Source organism: Rattus norvegicus, chromosome 13 (assembly GCF_021556685.1).
Source record: "Rattus norvegicus strain SHRSP/BbbUtx chromosome 13, alternate assembly SHRSP_T2T, whole genome shotgun sequence".
Taxonomy (NCBI): Eukaryota; Metazoa; Chordata; class Mammalia; order Rodentia; family Muridae; genus Rattus; species Rattus norvegicus.
In genome coordinates, this window is record NC_141546.1 from 98,293,538 (window position 1) to 98,309,656 (window position 16,119).

At 43.0% G+C, this 16,119-nt stretch overlaps 1 long non-coding RNA gene across 2 annotated transcripts in view; it reads left to right on the forward strand.

The window, feature by feature from the left end:
• Positions 1-293: 293 nt before the first annotated feature.
• The window catches only part of LOC148001856 (uncharacterized), a 93,883-nt gene continuing 78,057 nt past the window's right edge, over positions 294-16,119 (forward strand). The window contains exon 1 of one of the 2 annotated variants that reach the window (XR_015635750.1): positions 294-386. This is a non-coding gene — a long non-coding RNA (uncharacterized LOC148001856). The remainder of the gene's footprint in view (positions 387-16,119) is intronic. The other variant, XR_015635749.1, reaches the window with a different exon arrangement.

Here is a 16,119-nt window from a genome sequence, read left to right on the forward strand (position 1 = left end):
TCAGAAAGTCCCAGAAATGCAGGGGATTGCTCTGGTAACAGACACGTTGTCTGAAGAAATGGGTCAGAATAAGGGAATCAGAAGGACTCTCCCTCCAGCACCATGTGGTACTGACCACTGCCACTTGTCTGAGCAAACACATGAAGGTCAGGCTGGCGTCTCACAGTGGCTATCGGCTCCCTGGGTAAACATCTCTTCTAAGCAATTACAAATACATGACTTCATCTGTCACACACAAAGCCACTGTGGTTGGACCAACTCATAGCTTCTTTCCCCTCTCCTTCCTCCTTTCTTCTCTGCCTGCCTCTCTCTGCCTGCCTCTCTCTAATCTACACATACAAGCACTCTCTAAATGCTCAAGTAACACTCTCCCTACTATCTAAAAGGTAAGATTTTAGCAAGAATTTTTATTGATGTATGAAACTTAAGTACCTAAGTGTACTGCTAGGGAATTTTGGACAGATAAATCTTAATTTAATGAAAGACTTATCGTTCTGAAGGATAATTCTTGACTTATAGACATTGGGCTTATTGGAACTAACTAGATCTAACAGTATAAAATAGCAGATGGACTAGAAAGACTGCATTTGCTTTCCATGGGTGTATGCCAAGTTTGCTCCTGTCCTCTTGGGGGAGGGAGGCTTTGAGACTACTAGAGAACCACCCTCTCTATATTTTCCTCATGTTTATTTCATGCTCAAATACAAGGCCCACCAAGTGCTTTAGTTCTGATACGGCTTGTTCCCTGTGATCTACTATAGTGATGTTAAGAAGTGGTGGGGCCTTTAAGAGATGGAACCTAGTAGGAATCTGTTAGAACATGTAGGGCATCACACTTAGAAGGGATTAATTAATTTTTCCAGGACCTTGAGTTCTTTCTGGAGAGTTGTTACTAAAATAATAAGCCTGACTCCACCCCTTCTCCAGCTTCTTGTCTCTCCTTGTGATTTCGTTCTCTTGCACACATGCCAGCCATGATGTCATTTACCATGGGATGACACCATCAAACAAGCCTTGCCAGAATTGGCAGTAAAGCCTCCCAAACTGTAAACTAACCCTTTGTAAACACTCAGGGTCTGATCATTTATCTATAGCCACAAGAGATGGTTTTCTGGGGGCAAGAAACATCTTCTGGAGAAGGTGGCTCAGTTGGTAAATTACTTGGTATGCAGCATGAGGTGTCAAGTTTGCTTCCCAGCACCTATTTAGAGAACTGAATTTTTATTCCGGTGTTCAGGAGACAAGCTAAGAAGATATCTAGGGCTTTCTGGCCAACCAATCTAGTCAAACCAGTGAGCCTCGGATTCCACTGAAAGATCTTGTCTTAAAAAGTAATGATGATGGACACCCGAAGTTGACCTCTGGCCTTCACATTCCTCATACAAATATGTATGTACCGGTAATATCTCATGATCACCAACTGACTACCCTGCATCCCCCACACCAATGCTTTGTCTATGTCTGTTTTCCCAACACACTTAAGCACTTTATATTCTTGCCCATCTGAGAGTTGTCTGAGGAGCGGAGGGTACTGTCCACACTACACATGATAGAGTGGTTGTCTGTTATCAGTGTGACATTGAGGAACACACAAAGCCTTACATCTCCAAAAGTTATTTCCAATACCACCATCCCTTATGTTACCTGTAATTTTTTCTCTTACTCTGATCACCTCAAAGCCACCTTGTGTAGATGATAGCCTAGGCTCCATGCTTATCCTAATGTATGTTTTTCAGTGACCAGAGAGGCACCTTAACAAGGTGTGTCTGACCACACATTGATGTGCTCTCTACGATACTTGCCTCTTGTCTCCTGCCTTCTCCTCTGTCTACAGACTGGTTTCTGTCATTATCCATTTGCTTTAGTCTTCTCCTGTTCCAGGACCCTTGCTACTTTCCTTTCTGGGAGAGTAATATACTTCTTTGGATTTTTTTTGGGGGGCCACTATCATCTTTTCATCATTTCTTAATTTAAACTTTATCTTCCCAGAGAAGCCAAGGCCATGGGAATGTTAGAGGCATGACAGTTGGATCTTCCGCTGGTCTGAGCATCTCTCACTGAGCTGGAATGCTGCCCACAGGCATTATGCTCCTGGTATAAACAGATTACATAACAGGGATGTAATGCTTGATGTCATAGAATATACATCTCCCTTCTGTTAGAAGTGACATTCTCAGAGTGTTATTATTAATGCCATGATTAGTGGGATAAACTAAACTTAAGATATATTAAAATATGGGGATAGCTTGCAAGCTAATCAGCATTGTCTCTTACTCTGAAAACGAAGGGAAAGAAATGGCTGTCAGAACAGTCCCTTCATAGCACACAGATGCCGGCAGGAAACATGGCTCACATCGGGTTGGTGAATCAGGTCTTCTCGTATTAGATACTGGGGTTAAAACTCTCAAAGCTTGCACTGGTCCCCAAAGGGATTATTTGAGGTCGTCACTTGCAGACAGACCTGACACATTTAGGCATAGCCAGGTGAACATAGGATCAAAATGATGGAGAATGTACATAGAAACTCTTTTCTCTTTTAATGAGTTCTGCCTTTCTAACAAAATGTGAAATGGATTTTTAGTTTCCTTGTATATGAGTTTATTGACAGGTTGACTCAGAAACTTGATAAATGTTATTCTAATATCATTAGGCAGTCTATCTATCTATCTATCTATCTATCTATCTATCTATCTATCTATCTCTATAACTCTCTTTCATTTACAAAAATGATAACTCATTAGTAGGTACCACAAATTATCTTATACTACTAGACAATGATCATTTGTGGCTGAAACTCTAATTTGGAACTTATATTTACTAGGAAGAAAATATGCACTTTCACACATGAGATACCAATCTTACCCTAAATACTTTTTGCTGACACTGTGTGTTTGTAAAGATTGTGATTGAGTATGGGGAAGTGTCACAAGGCAAAGAGCATGTCTATTCACCTTGGAAATTGCATAAAACAAGGCCACTATAGAGAAGGACATGAAACATCATAATTATCAACACTCCAGGTTTTTGTACACAAGTGGATGATGGATGGGTGTTCACATTTATTTCCTCCCCTCATGTGCAAATGGCTTCTCTTTTGTTCACAATTAAATCTGACTCAAAGGCCAGAGAAAAATGTGTGCATAGGTTGGAAGATCAGTTCTAACATGTTTGATTTTCAAACACCCAGGTTGTTTGCACTGTAAATAAGGAATGAGGTAAGATACTGGAAAAGAGGAAAGAGAGAGGCCAGTAACTGGGTAAAGGCTCAGAGAAGGTTCTAGAGAATGTCTGATAGGCTCACATGGTGTCTCTGGCAGTTAATACTGTCAGGTACCGGGGTTGGGGATTTAGCTCAGTGGTAGAGCGCTTGCCTGGCAAGCGCAAGGCCCTGGGTTCGGTCCCCAGCTCCGAAAAAAAGAAAAAAAAATACTGTCAGGTACCCAGGGTCTACAATTCTCTAGGAGCCCTAGACATCCTGGAAAGTCTTTTCTAGATTAGGATAATAGAGGTGAGAAGACCCACTCGAAATCTTGCTAGTACCATCCCATGAGTGAGTCCAAGACTGAAAAAAAAAAAAAAGGCAGAATGAGAGCTGAACACCAGCTTGACTCTCTCTGCTTCCTGGCTGCAGATGCAATGTGGCTAGCTGCCTCACACTCCGGCCACGATAGACTGTGCTCTCCAATTGTAAGATAGCCGTCCACCCATGAGAGACTGTGTTCTCCAACTGTGAGCTAACCCTCAAGGTATGATGGATTGTGCTCTCCAATTATGAGCCAACCCTCCAGCCATGAAGGACTAAGCTCTCCAACTATGAGCCAACCCCCTTCTTTTCTTTCCCTTGCATGCATCAGGTATTTTGTCACAGTGATGAGAAAAGTAACTAATACGATGACATTGTGGGAACTTAATATGATTATTTGCATCTGGATTTTTGTGAAGTAAAGGCTTACATTTGAAATATATTTATAGAAAATACTTTCTTCTTTGAACAGACCTAACTGATGGCTGTATGGGTGGTCCCCCCACTAGAACTTTAACGGTAGCTATTTGGGGTAGATAACCATTGCCCAACTCTTACAGAAGAGAGTCCAGACTTGAGAGAAGAAGCGCTCTCTAGGGTAATGCAACCAAGAAACAATATTTCCAGGATGTGAACTTGGCTCTGCCTGGCTTAGGATATCTGTGTCCCACAAATGGCAGGCGCGAGGGTCTCGCCTTCCTTTGTTTGACTGTCCACCAATTCCAGTCTATTCCCTGAAAATAGAGATGCCCCTCATCTTGGTCAGTGGACATTTTCTGTGCTCAGAACTCCTAATACATAGTAGGCTCTTAAGAAATATTTGCTAAATATGTCTTGGGAACCATTTTAATAGAAACTGTCACATTACAGAGACACAAATATCATCCTCAGGAAAGATCTTAAAATTACAATTTTCAAGAACCAGAGAAAGGAATACATTGAAAATTATTGTAGCTAGACTCTGCATTGAAGCTCTGTAAGATTAGTTTAGGTATATTTGTAGACCTACAGAGCATCTGACATACATCATCACTTTTAATTCTGTGAAACTTATCAATGTCAAAAGGAAATCATGTTGGCTAAGGCCTAACCAAGATATAAATAAGCAAATGAAGCCAGAAGGTGGTGTGGGAAGGTACTTTAGGCTCCCTGCTTCATGACTGACCCATTCACAGAACACTCTGCCTGCAATGCAGCCCCTTTCAAAAGCCTTCCACCTTCCACAAAGCATTGCTTCCCCAGGGACATCTGCCGAGTATCTGGTTCTTCAATCTCAGAACGGTGCTATCCTTTTTATGAATCCTTGAAATCAAAGTTGTTGGTTAAAGGTGCCTTGTTTAAGTCTGCACACTTCCAACTTGAAAACTCCCTTTGGCCAAATCTGAGAGATTCCCACAATGCCACAGTTACCACAGTATGTTTTCATTGGCAAGTCATCCACCCTAAAGAAGTCAGTATTCTTTGGAGGATTTCACTTTGATGGTTATCTAGGTTGACCACACACACACACACACACACACACACACACACACACACACACACACGAGACCGAGAGAGACCCTGTTCTTTGTTTAGCTGTTTCTGTTTCTTTCTCTACCATTCATCTCTTTGTTACTGTTTCCTCACCCCTGCCCCCCTTCTCTATCTCTCCTTTTGTTGTACTTGGTAGATTTAAACTAGGGCCTATCAATCTACCATTAAATTCCTGTCTGTCTGTCTGTCTGTCTCTGTCTCTGTCTGTCTCTGTCTGTTTCTCCTCCTCCCTTTTCTACCCAGTCTCTAGCCTCTCAAGTACTAGAATTATATCAAAGTCTCCTTTTGTTACTGGGTCATGTTTGACATCACTGTACTGGGGTAGCGGCATCAAAGACTGTGAAGGCTGCAACCCCTAAAACTGATGGCCTGGGGTCATAACTGTTCAGTCTACGTTCTCTGCTGGTCAACCGTGTTAGTTCAAGTATCAAAGCATCAGGTGTTGAGACAATTTGGAGGAAGCAGCATGGGGAGAAATTTCTATTGTCCTCCAGGCTTATAAACGTGAGGAAAGCAGGGGGAGGGTGAGAGGTCCCAGGCTGAAGCAGGTAACAGGGATTAGAGGGTAACACTAAGGTCCTGTTAGGGGAGACTCAGCCTTATTCTGTTAAAACATGTCTGGGAGGATGTGACCTGGTATAGAATGGCAGGAGATCTGGAAGGAATATCAGGGCTATTTATCATCTGCGGTGCCCATGACAATAGATTGGAGTGACATGTCTTCTAGGCCATTGTATTAATCCAAAGTTTTGATGAAAAATCTGTTTATTACTTTATCTGATTGTCTTTTAATCCCAAGCTCTCCAAAGGAGGTAGCCTATATTCTCTTTCCTTTCCTGTTTTTATTCTAAGAAAAATTTTTATTACATATATTTGCTTATTTAATGGGGCCTGGGTAGGGAGGCACCTGCCACAATTCAAGGCATGGGTGTGGCAGTCAGGGGGATCATTTGGGAGGGAGTTAGACATTCCTCCTACTGTGTTTATTCTGGGAAAATTGGGTCCCCAAATTTGGAAACAGGCACCTTTACGTATTATGCCATCATATGTATCTCCAATTCCTTATTGAGCCATGTATAGGCATTTATTCCTGACACTAAATAAATGTTATCAAAGTTATAGTAACTTCCTCATGAATGTCTTCAGTGGCCAGACCTCAGTCTCATCATAGCAGAGCTCCAAGCAGCTTTTGATGGGATCTGGTGCGCCTAATCTTTGGGAACTCTTTGGATGTGACTTTGGATCTCTCTAGGTTTTCTGGCCCTGGTACTGACTCCTAACAGTTATTAGAACTCACTCTGTTTTCCTCGCTGAGCCTGGAGCATTGGTTCACAGTGTTTTAAGTATGAGTCTAATAAATATTTCAGGATCGAACCAATTATCTTGAATTTATACCACTAGAGTTCTCACTGCACACTTCATTTTAGAGCACATGTGTGTCCGTCTACCCAGTCCCGGTCCATTAAACAGATGTCATGTATACATCACTGTATCTCTCCTGCCTTTGCTTCCTTGGTTCTTTAATCACATTTTCAAAAACCTAAGGAGATAAAATAGAAACTGAACACTTGAGGCAATCACAACATGGCCAGACCGTGCTCCTCATTACTGAGAATTAACTTATAGGAGGAACTTCACAAGCAATTATTAGCTTTTGGCAAACTTGATTGAGCTATGGCATATGTGCAGATTAGTCATAAATTACAACTTGACCACATTTCGAAAGGTGACACGCCCACATAATCAGATGTCACCAGCACTCAGGAGAAGAGTTGAATCTGCTAAGCCCAGTGAGATCATCTCCTGCTGTTTAGAGCTGCTGACCCCAGCCATGACAACCACCTCCCACTCTGCTTCTATAGATGGACATTGTTTTCCTTCGCTTCTGTTTGTTTCTTTTCTTTCCTCCAGGTCCTTAGCCTCTTTCCTCTGAACCTGCTCTCCTCCCCCCCCACTTCTCCCTTCTCCCCTTCCTCCTTCCCCTCTCCTCTGCTCTGTGGTAATAGGTATTTAATATCAATCAGGGGTTTCTACCTCACCTTTGATTATTCAGTTCCCAGACAAAAGACATACAATGTTTATATTTATAATAAGCCTGAATGCACTAACCTGGGCAGATATTAACCCTACATGCTATTATGTCTACTTCCCTATCAATAACCCTGAGCTATAACTCTCCATGTTCCATCTGGGCTGCTCTTAACTCTAACTGGCTGCCCTCATGTCCATGTTTCCATGATTCACTTACTCCATGGCATCTTACCCTCTTTCCACCTAGTGGTCTCCTGCTTCAGCCCCAAGCTGGGGAACCAAAAACTCCACCTATCTCTCTTCTTCCCAGCTATAGGCTGTCAGTGTCTTTATTCAACCAATAGATATAAATTAAGAAGCAAGGTCACATAGCATTACTTTGTGTGTAAGCAGCTTATCTTGTCCCAGGGAACAACCACACCTTGGGAGTCAATATTTAGTATTACAATGCATAGCAAAATCCAAACCTCAACTCTTTTCCTCTTCTATCCCACTCCTCTTCCTCCTCTTTCTCCTCAACTCCCCATTCTCTCCTCCTCCTCTTCTTCCTCCTCTTTCTATTAGAGACTGTTTGATATGTAGCTCAATCTGCCCTCAAACTCAAGTTTCTCCTATCTTTCCTGGGACCATTAGAAGACAGTCTCCTAGCTTCATTGTGTCTGTTGTTCATTGCATCCTCTGTTCTCTGCCATATTGACCTCTGTTCACCACTTTAACTCTTATAGTAATCCATTCTTGGACTATCTGAGTTCAGAGTTCTTTTTTCTGTCTGCTGGACCAGACCTGGACTCTCTACTCTTATATAGAGAGCCTGATGCAATACGTTTTGAACTTGGAAGCTGGGCCTTTTTTGAAGCTAACATTTCTGTGGCTCACAGTCTTCTCAGTAGCAGTGAAACCTTGTGGGATTCATTGTAGAATCTATGGGCTGCTAACACGGAAAGTTGAGTAGCAGCTTTGAGAATGGTGGTCCAGTTTATTGGCCAATGATTAGACATGGCAAGGTACAGGTACTGCAGTTTCCAGGGCAGGGGGCAAACCACTGAAGATCCTCATCTGCACCCTGACAGTAAGTTGGAGGTGCCCTTCACTTCTCAGCATCCTTCTAGCCACCGTGTGAGTTCCTGGCCCACACTCTGTTCTAGAAGAGAGTACCGGGACTTCTGCCTAATCAGCCAATCTAAGGATGGGAATGCCATCAGGTTGAGGAAGCTGTGGTATTTGATGAGTAAGATCTGCAAGGAATTTTCTATTTCAGAGTACCTTGTGCCCTCTGGTGACTCTGGGGATACACATATCTACAGTAAAATTTAGAGATTTGACTTTTTGATTCATTTTTGTCCCTAACTTCATTCTGAAAATTTAGAAAAATTACTTTGTCACTTAGAGTTCAGTTTTCTCCTGAAATATCAAGTCAGAATTTAGGAATCTATGGTCTCTTAAAAGAGCAATTTTCAACTTTATGTGGAATAACAAAAAACCCAGGATAGACAAAACAATCCTGAACAATGGAAGAACTTTGGCAGGAATCACCCATCCTTGACCTCAAGCTGTACTACTAAGTAATAGTGATCAAAACTGCATGGTATTGGTACAAAGCCAGGCACGTTGATCAATGGAATCAAATTGAAGTCCCAGAAATAAACCCAGAGACCTATGGACACTCGATTTCTGATAAAGAAACCAAAACCATGCAATGGAAAAATGAGAGCATCTTCAACAAATGGTGCTGGACTAACTCGATGTCTGCATGTGGAAGAATGAAAATAGAGCCGTACTTATCACCCTGCAGGAAACTCAAGTCCAAGTGGACCAAGTACCTCAATTAAACCAGATACACTAAAGCAAAGAAGAGAAAGTGGGAAATACTCTTGAATGCATTGGTACTGATGACAGTTTCCTGAACAGAACACCAATGGCTCAGGCTCTAAGATCAACAATTGATAAATGGGACCTCACAAAATCAAAAAGCTTTTGAAAGGTCGAGGACACTGTCAATAGGACAAATCGGCAGCCCACAAATTGGGAAAGGATCTTTACCAACCATACATCTGACAGAGGGCTAATATCCAAAATTGACAAAGAACTCAAGAAGTTAGACATCAACACCCTTCCCCCTCCCCCCCCAAAAAAAAACAATTAAAAATGTGGTACAGAATTAAACAGAGAGTTCTCAACAGAGGAATCTTAAATGGCTGAGAAACACTTAAAGAAATCTTCAAAGTCCTTAGTCATCAGGGAAATGCAAATCAAAATGACTCTGAGGTTCTATGTTACACCCATCAGAATGGCTAAGATTAAAAACTCAAGAGATAGCACATACTGGTGAGGATGTGGGGCAAGGGAAACATTTCTTCATTGCTGGTGGTAGTACAAACTTGTACAACCACATTGGAAATCAATTCAGAGGTTTCTCAGAAAACTGGAAATAGTTCTGCCTCAAGACCCAGCTGTACCACTCCTGGGAAAATACCCAAAAGATGCTCCACCATCCCACAAAGACACTTGCCCAGCTATGTTCATAGCAGCTTTATCCGTAATAGCCAGAGACTGGAAACAATCTAGATGGTCCTCGACCTAAGAATGGATAAAGAAAATGTGGTACATCTATGCAATGGAATACTACTCAGCTATTTAGAACAAAGCCATCATGCATTTTGCAGGCAAATGGATGGAGCTTGAGAATATCATTCTGAAAGAGGTAACCAAGTCCAAAAAGGACGTGCATGGTATGTACTCACTTAAAATTGTATATTAGCCATAAAACACAGGTACCGTGTTACACGCCTCAGACCCAAAGAAGCTAAACAGGAAGGAATGACCCAGTGAGAAAGCTTGCTTTATGACAGTTGGGGTCCTGACTGTGAACACTCATCACTTCTCAGTGAAGTTTGTCTCTACCGACACAGACACACTTCTTAGAACCAGTCTTGCTCCACACTGTGGACCAGTATGTAGAGCCCTTGGAACCTGTTGTTGGCTGCTGCTTCCCTTTGTGGATAATGGGATTCCAAATCCTTCTCCTCCCTCGCTGTGCAGGTAGTGGTGCCTGGTCTCAAAGGTCAGGACCCAGCCTGAGACTCCCCTCCGGTGGACCTTTAATCTCACATCCTACTGTGTGGCAGAGGGACACTTAGATTGTTCATAGTCTCAGCATCACCTCACCCTGGTCAGCACATCACTCTTTCTGCATCCTGAAGCAGGCAAATTTTCAGACATAGAACATATGATGATAATGAGGTGACCCAGATGCAGAAAGGTGGAACCCACAGGTTCTCTCATATGTGGACTATAACTTTTAGTGTTTGTGTAAATGTAAGTACAAGTTCCCTCTGTTAAAATCAGCAGAAGCAACAGCGTCACTGGGCAGCGGGAAAGACAGGGAGTCGGGCCAAGCGGTGGGTAATCAGGAAGAGGCCAGCAGAACCTGTGCTAGGTTAAAAGCCGCTCTTCCTCATGACCTGTCACGATCTCATAACCAAAGAAATAAATTTAGTTAGGACAACGTAATTGTTTGTCCTTAAAACACATCCAGGCCATCAGCTGTTTCCCTGCCTGAGGACTCAATGCTTTTCCCAGGACTGAAAGGTGACGGGACCAGGAACAGATTCAGCTGTGCGATCGCTGAAAGATGATTCTTCCCATGTCTGAAGCTGGGATCTTTGCATTCTGACTTCTTCGCTTGGAGATCCCTGTGTAAATAGTGAACTCATGGCACACTACGACTGCCAAGTGCCTCTGTTTACATAGGACTTTATACTCTGTAAAGTGATTTTTTTTAAAAATATGAATTCTGCTTGGATCCAAAGAAAATCCTCACGAAGCAAGGGAAATATTGCCATCCATTTTCAAATGTTAATCCTAATTAAGTATTGTTGTTTAAAGTCTGCAGAGGTGCCTGGACAGCAGAGGCAAGGTTAAGGAAACACCTAGGAAAGGACAATTCAATAGTAAAAGATTTGAAAGTTTGCTGACAACCTGTGCTCCAGAACTGTGGATTCAAGCTTCTGTCTTCCCAGGCAGGAATCAGAATCTAAGCTAACAATAGAAATCTGAAACCCACTGAAGGGTTACCCCATAGTTTGTCAGCCTAAGAGAAACACACCCCCATTCCCATTTTATAACGTTTACTTTGTCATCCTGAAATAAAATGCATTGTATGGATTATTGTAATTAAAAATTGCCCTAGCCTGGGGCTAGAGAGATGGCCCACCAGTTAAGAAAGTAGGAACCAAGTTTTGGTTCCCAGGACTCACATCAGGTAGCTCACAGTTGCTGGTAATGCCAGCTCTGAGGGATCAGACACCCTCTTCCGGCTTCCACAGGCACCTGCGTGCACATGCCCACACTCAAACACATGAATAAAAATGAAATATTTAAATATTGCCATAATTCAGTATGAGGGGGTGGCTTGGTCGGCAAAGTGCATAGTGTGTATGTAAGCACAAGGATCTGAGTTCAAATCCCCCAAAGCCACAAAAAAGTCAGATTCAGTGGTATAGCAGATTCAGTCCACATGTTCCTACAACAAGATGGGAGGCAGATGCAGGAGAATCCCTCGAACTTCATGGACCAGCTAGCCTGTTACTCACACTCGTAAATAACAAAAAGACATTGTCTCAAACAAGAGGTGCAAGGGGAACAGAACGAGTTAAGACGGTAGTAATCCTTGTCCATACTTATCTATACACACACAAAATCCAACGTATGTATCAATAAGGTTTCCCCTAGAACCAGGTAGGCTCGTTCTATTTTTTTTTTAATGAAACCAAACCAAAACAAGGCCCCCCAACCCCCATCACCCACATCCATAATAAACAATGAACCTCCCCTGAAGCTGGGGTTCTTTTAAGCTAGTGTTCGTGGGCATAGGCACTAACTGAATGGAAAAGGGGCATAGAATTAGAGCCCTGTTCTCACAGAGGTGACCCCATGAGTCAGAGGGAACGTGTGCGATTAGATCAGTAAGTGACATCAGTCCGTGACTCAGGTTTGCCCCGCTCCTCAAAGCATCATAAAGAGCAATCTTTTCTCTGGGGCTCACAAAGCAAGGTGGGGCACAGAGGATCGGGTTGTCAAATACCTGGGCTGATGTCGGCCCCAGTGAGCAAGAGGAGGCACCAGAAACTGCCTGCCCACAGGGAGGCAAAAAAGTGTTCATTGTACAAACAACAAGATAGCGATAAAACTTAGTGCTAATCTTTGGTTTTCATTGAGTGCAGGCAACTCACGAAAATCCATTGATGAACAAATATCATGCATGACTAGAGGACAATGCCAGGGGGCTGGTACTCCTTGCACCACACGTTATCCAGGGGTGAAATATGAAATAAGGCCATATTAGCCTTGGCCTTAAGCACTTTACCCACTGAGCCATCTCACCATATTATCTTAATACCTGTGGCTATTTCACGGGTCTCAGTACCAAGACTGATTGCTCACACTTGGAATTCAGGTGGCTTTAGTTATTCTGAAGCCTGCGGTTTCCATATGAATGTACACTCACCCATCTAAGCTTACACTCCAGCCCACAGTGAATAAGGCATCTCCTTTCCCCAAGCTCTTACCAGAGTTTGTTGTCATTTCTTTTCTTAATGATTGATGCTCTCAGTGGGAAGAGATGTGTTCTCTAAGTGATCTTCATTTGCATCCACACAGTGGCTAAGCATGCTAAATGTCTTAATCTTGTCTGCTTATCTTCGTTTCTTTTTTTTTTTTTTTTGAGAAGTTTCTGTTCAGTCTACTGGCCAGTTTATTGTTTGAAAGTTTTATCTTTGTGAAAGTAAGTTCTCAGTGCTTCCTAGAGTGGTTTGAATGAGAGATACCCCATGTATTTTGAATACTTGGTCCTGAGTTAGATGCACTGCTTGAGGAGGTAGTGGGACTCTCAGGAGGTTGAACTTTATTGGAAGGAGTACATTATGGCTGGACTTTGAGGTTTTATAGCCTCCTTCTCTCTCCCTCCCCCTCTTCCTCTCCCTCTTCCCCTCCCCTCCCCTCCCCTGTCCCCCTGTCCCCCTGTCCCCCTCTTCCTCTCCCTCTTCCTCTTCCCTCCCTGTCCTCTTCTTCCCCTCTCCCTCTTCCCCTCTTCCCCTCTCCCCCTCTCCACCTCTCCTCCTCTCCACCTCTCCTCCTCTCCCTCTTCCCCTTCCCTTCCCTCTCCCCCTCTCCCTCTTTCTCTTCCCCTCCACTTCCCTCCCTTCCCTCTCCCCTCATTCCCCATCTTTCTGTTTTTCTGTCTGTCTGTCTTTCTCCTCCCTCCTCCCTTCCTCTCTTCTCACATCCTGTGTGTGGAAGAAAATGTCATCAGCCAGCTTCCTGCTCTCGCCTCCATGCAGCTGAGCTGCCAAGATAGACTCTACCTCTCTGGAATTGTACGTTAAAATAAACATTTTATTCTCTAAGATGCTTTTGGCCCTGGTGTTTTATCACAGCATCCACAAAAGTGATATAGCTTCTAATCTCCCAGCTTGCATTGCGTTTTTTATTTTCAATCTCAGGAATAGATAGGACTGATCTGAGAGGTTAGAAAAACAATGAAGGTAGCCTTAGGCCAGGTCCAACTCAGTAGCGTTAACGAATCCAGTCTCACTTGAGATTCTGAGACACCAACATTTAACTCATTTATAAATCTGGCTAAAATCTTGTCCAAAGGATTAGTAAAACTGTCACCCTGCAGATGGGGCTTTTCTTGTTTCTTCTTCCCCAGTAGAGGAAGGACAGGCCTCCTTCCTGGGTTAAAATGTTGGCTGGGTTCACTCCTATAAGAGAACTGGCCTATGGCTATAATAGCCTCCAGTTGATGACTCGTCCTGCAATAAAATTGGATTTGTTTATTCTGGAGACTCATCTTGTCATCCCAGCCCTGGGGTAATTTAAGCTCCTAAAAGTTTGTAGATAGAGGGTTAAGGTGCCAAGGAAAGTAATAGGATGAATATACTTCTCTCTCAAGTTACTGCCAAACTGTGGTGTGAGGGCTCCGTGAGGACAGTGTAATGTATCACGTGCTTCTGTGATTTCCTTATCCTCCAATCTTCAGACCCGTCCAGCCAGTCCCCTCTCCTGTTACAAGCCCAACCCTGACGTCCCCAACAATGTTGTTCATTCCTCCCTCTCCTTTCCTGGTCATAAGCTGCTGCTTTTAGCTTTCTATTTCTCTCAGGCATCTCTAGAGATCTCCAAATAAGAGAAAATTCTTTTGTGTTGGTTTAAATAAGATATATCCTCCACAGGCTCATGAACTTGAATCTCCAGTTGGTAGTTCCGTTTGGGGAGGTTATGGAACCTTTAAGAGGTGGAGTCTTGCTGGAGGAAGGGCGTCACTAGGGATGGTAGTAGAGACTTACAGCCAGATTTCACTTCCTGTTCTCCCTTTCTCTGCTTCCAGTGTATGGGTGTAATATGAGAACTCTGCTCCTGACTGGCAGGCTGGCCTCATAGTCCTTCTGCCATGCCTTCCCCTTCACGGTAGACTGTATGTCCACTGGAGCTCTGAGCTAGAATGGATCCATTCTTTCTTAACTTGCTTCTGTCAAGAAGTTTATCATAGCAACAGGAAAGTAACTAACACAGCTCCATAATGACATCAAAGTCAACCGAGGTCTCAGTCTGTGGCCAGGGGTCCAATCCTAACTATCAATTATGACTCTCGGCAGCCTCCTGCTGAAAAGAATATTGAGGAGAAGTGTAGATGGAAGCAGCAGGTGAACATCTCTATAACCCAAGAGATGCTTTACAGACTTCTGACAGCGCGTTGTTATTGTTGATGGTCTGTAGTCAGGTCATGTGACTCAAAGCCTATGGACCTTGGAGGAAAAGATCAAGGCCAAATGTCTTGTTCTTCCACACATGTTCTGTGCAAGGCTAGCAACTTGAGACTGTCCTAACTGTTTGACAACACTGGAGTCAAATAACCGAACAGGAGAATGTTTCATTCGCTGGCACACCATGTGAGATGCTGCTGAGTTCTCGCCTTCATCTAGTCAGGCCCTACTTGGTAACAGTTTCAAAAACCTAGGCGTCTTATGACATAGTGCTAAAATTATGATTCCTTAAGAATCTTCTACCACTCACAAGTTCACAAACTCCAAATGTGGCCATACAGGACTCCAGCGATGACTCATGCTACTCAAAAATGGGATTTGTTTATTCTTGGGACCCATTTTGTCAGCTTAGTCCATATGTGGTGTTTGAACGGTTTACTTACAAGACGGAAAAGTGGGAGCTCCGTGGGTTAAACATTGCTGAGATCCACGAACGCAGGCCTGTGAGGTAACCAGCAAAGTGGCTAACTGTGGGTATACTTATATGAGTGCAGTTGCCTACAGAGGCCAGAAGAGTGCATTGGATCCCCTGGAACTGAAGTTGCAGGCCACTGTGAGATGCCAAGCATGGGTACTGGGACTCAAACTCAGGTTCCCTGAAAGAGCGTCCAGTGTTTCTAACCATTTGCCAACCCTTCCAGCCACCATATGTTCAATTTTAGCACTGGGTGAATCTGTGTTTCTGATGAAATCTGGTGTGTGTGTGTGTGTGTGTGTGTGTGTGTGTGTGTGTGTGTGTGTGTGTGTATGAGTGTGTGTACACGTGTATTTAAAAAGTAAACATTTCTATAGTTGCTTAGGTAGAAGTGACTGTGAATAGTCCAGGTGTGATGTTTTGAGTGTGTATTTTCCTGGAGTTCTGGTTAGTATATTGCTACCTCAGTGAACATAAGTATTGTTCAATCTTTACAGTGAACTCAACTTCTCCATGTAGCTCTTCCCGTGCATATCCAAAGGATGCCATCTTTGTTTTTAATAGGCAAAAGGTATATTTTTTCAAGTAATATTTTCCCATCTTTAGGGATGTGTTATACTATCAGTGTAAAAGCCCACAAAGCTCTTAGAAATCATAAACAGCGACTCTTTGCTTCCACAGTAAAGACCTCCAAATTCCTCTCTTGCTATCACGTGCATTTCTCTAAAAGTTGAAAGACTTTTGTGGTTTTTTCTTATTATTAAAGAAATATAGTATTATTACAAAAGTTAAAA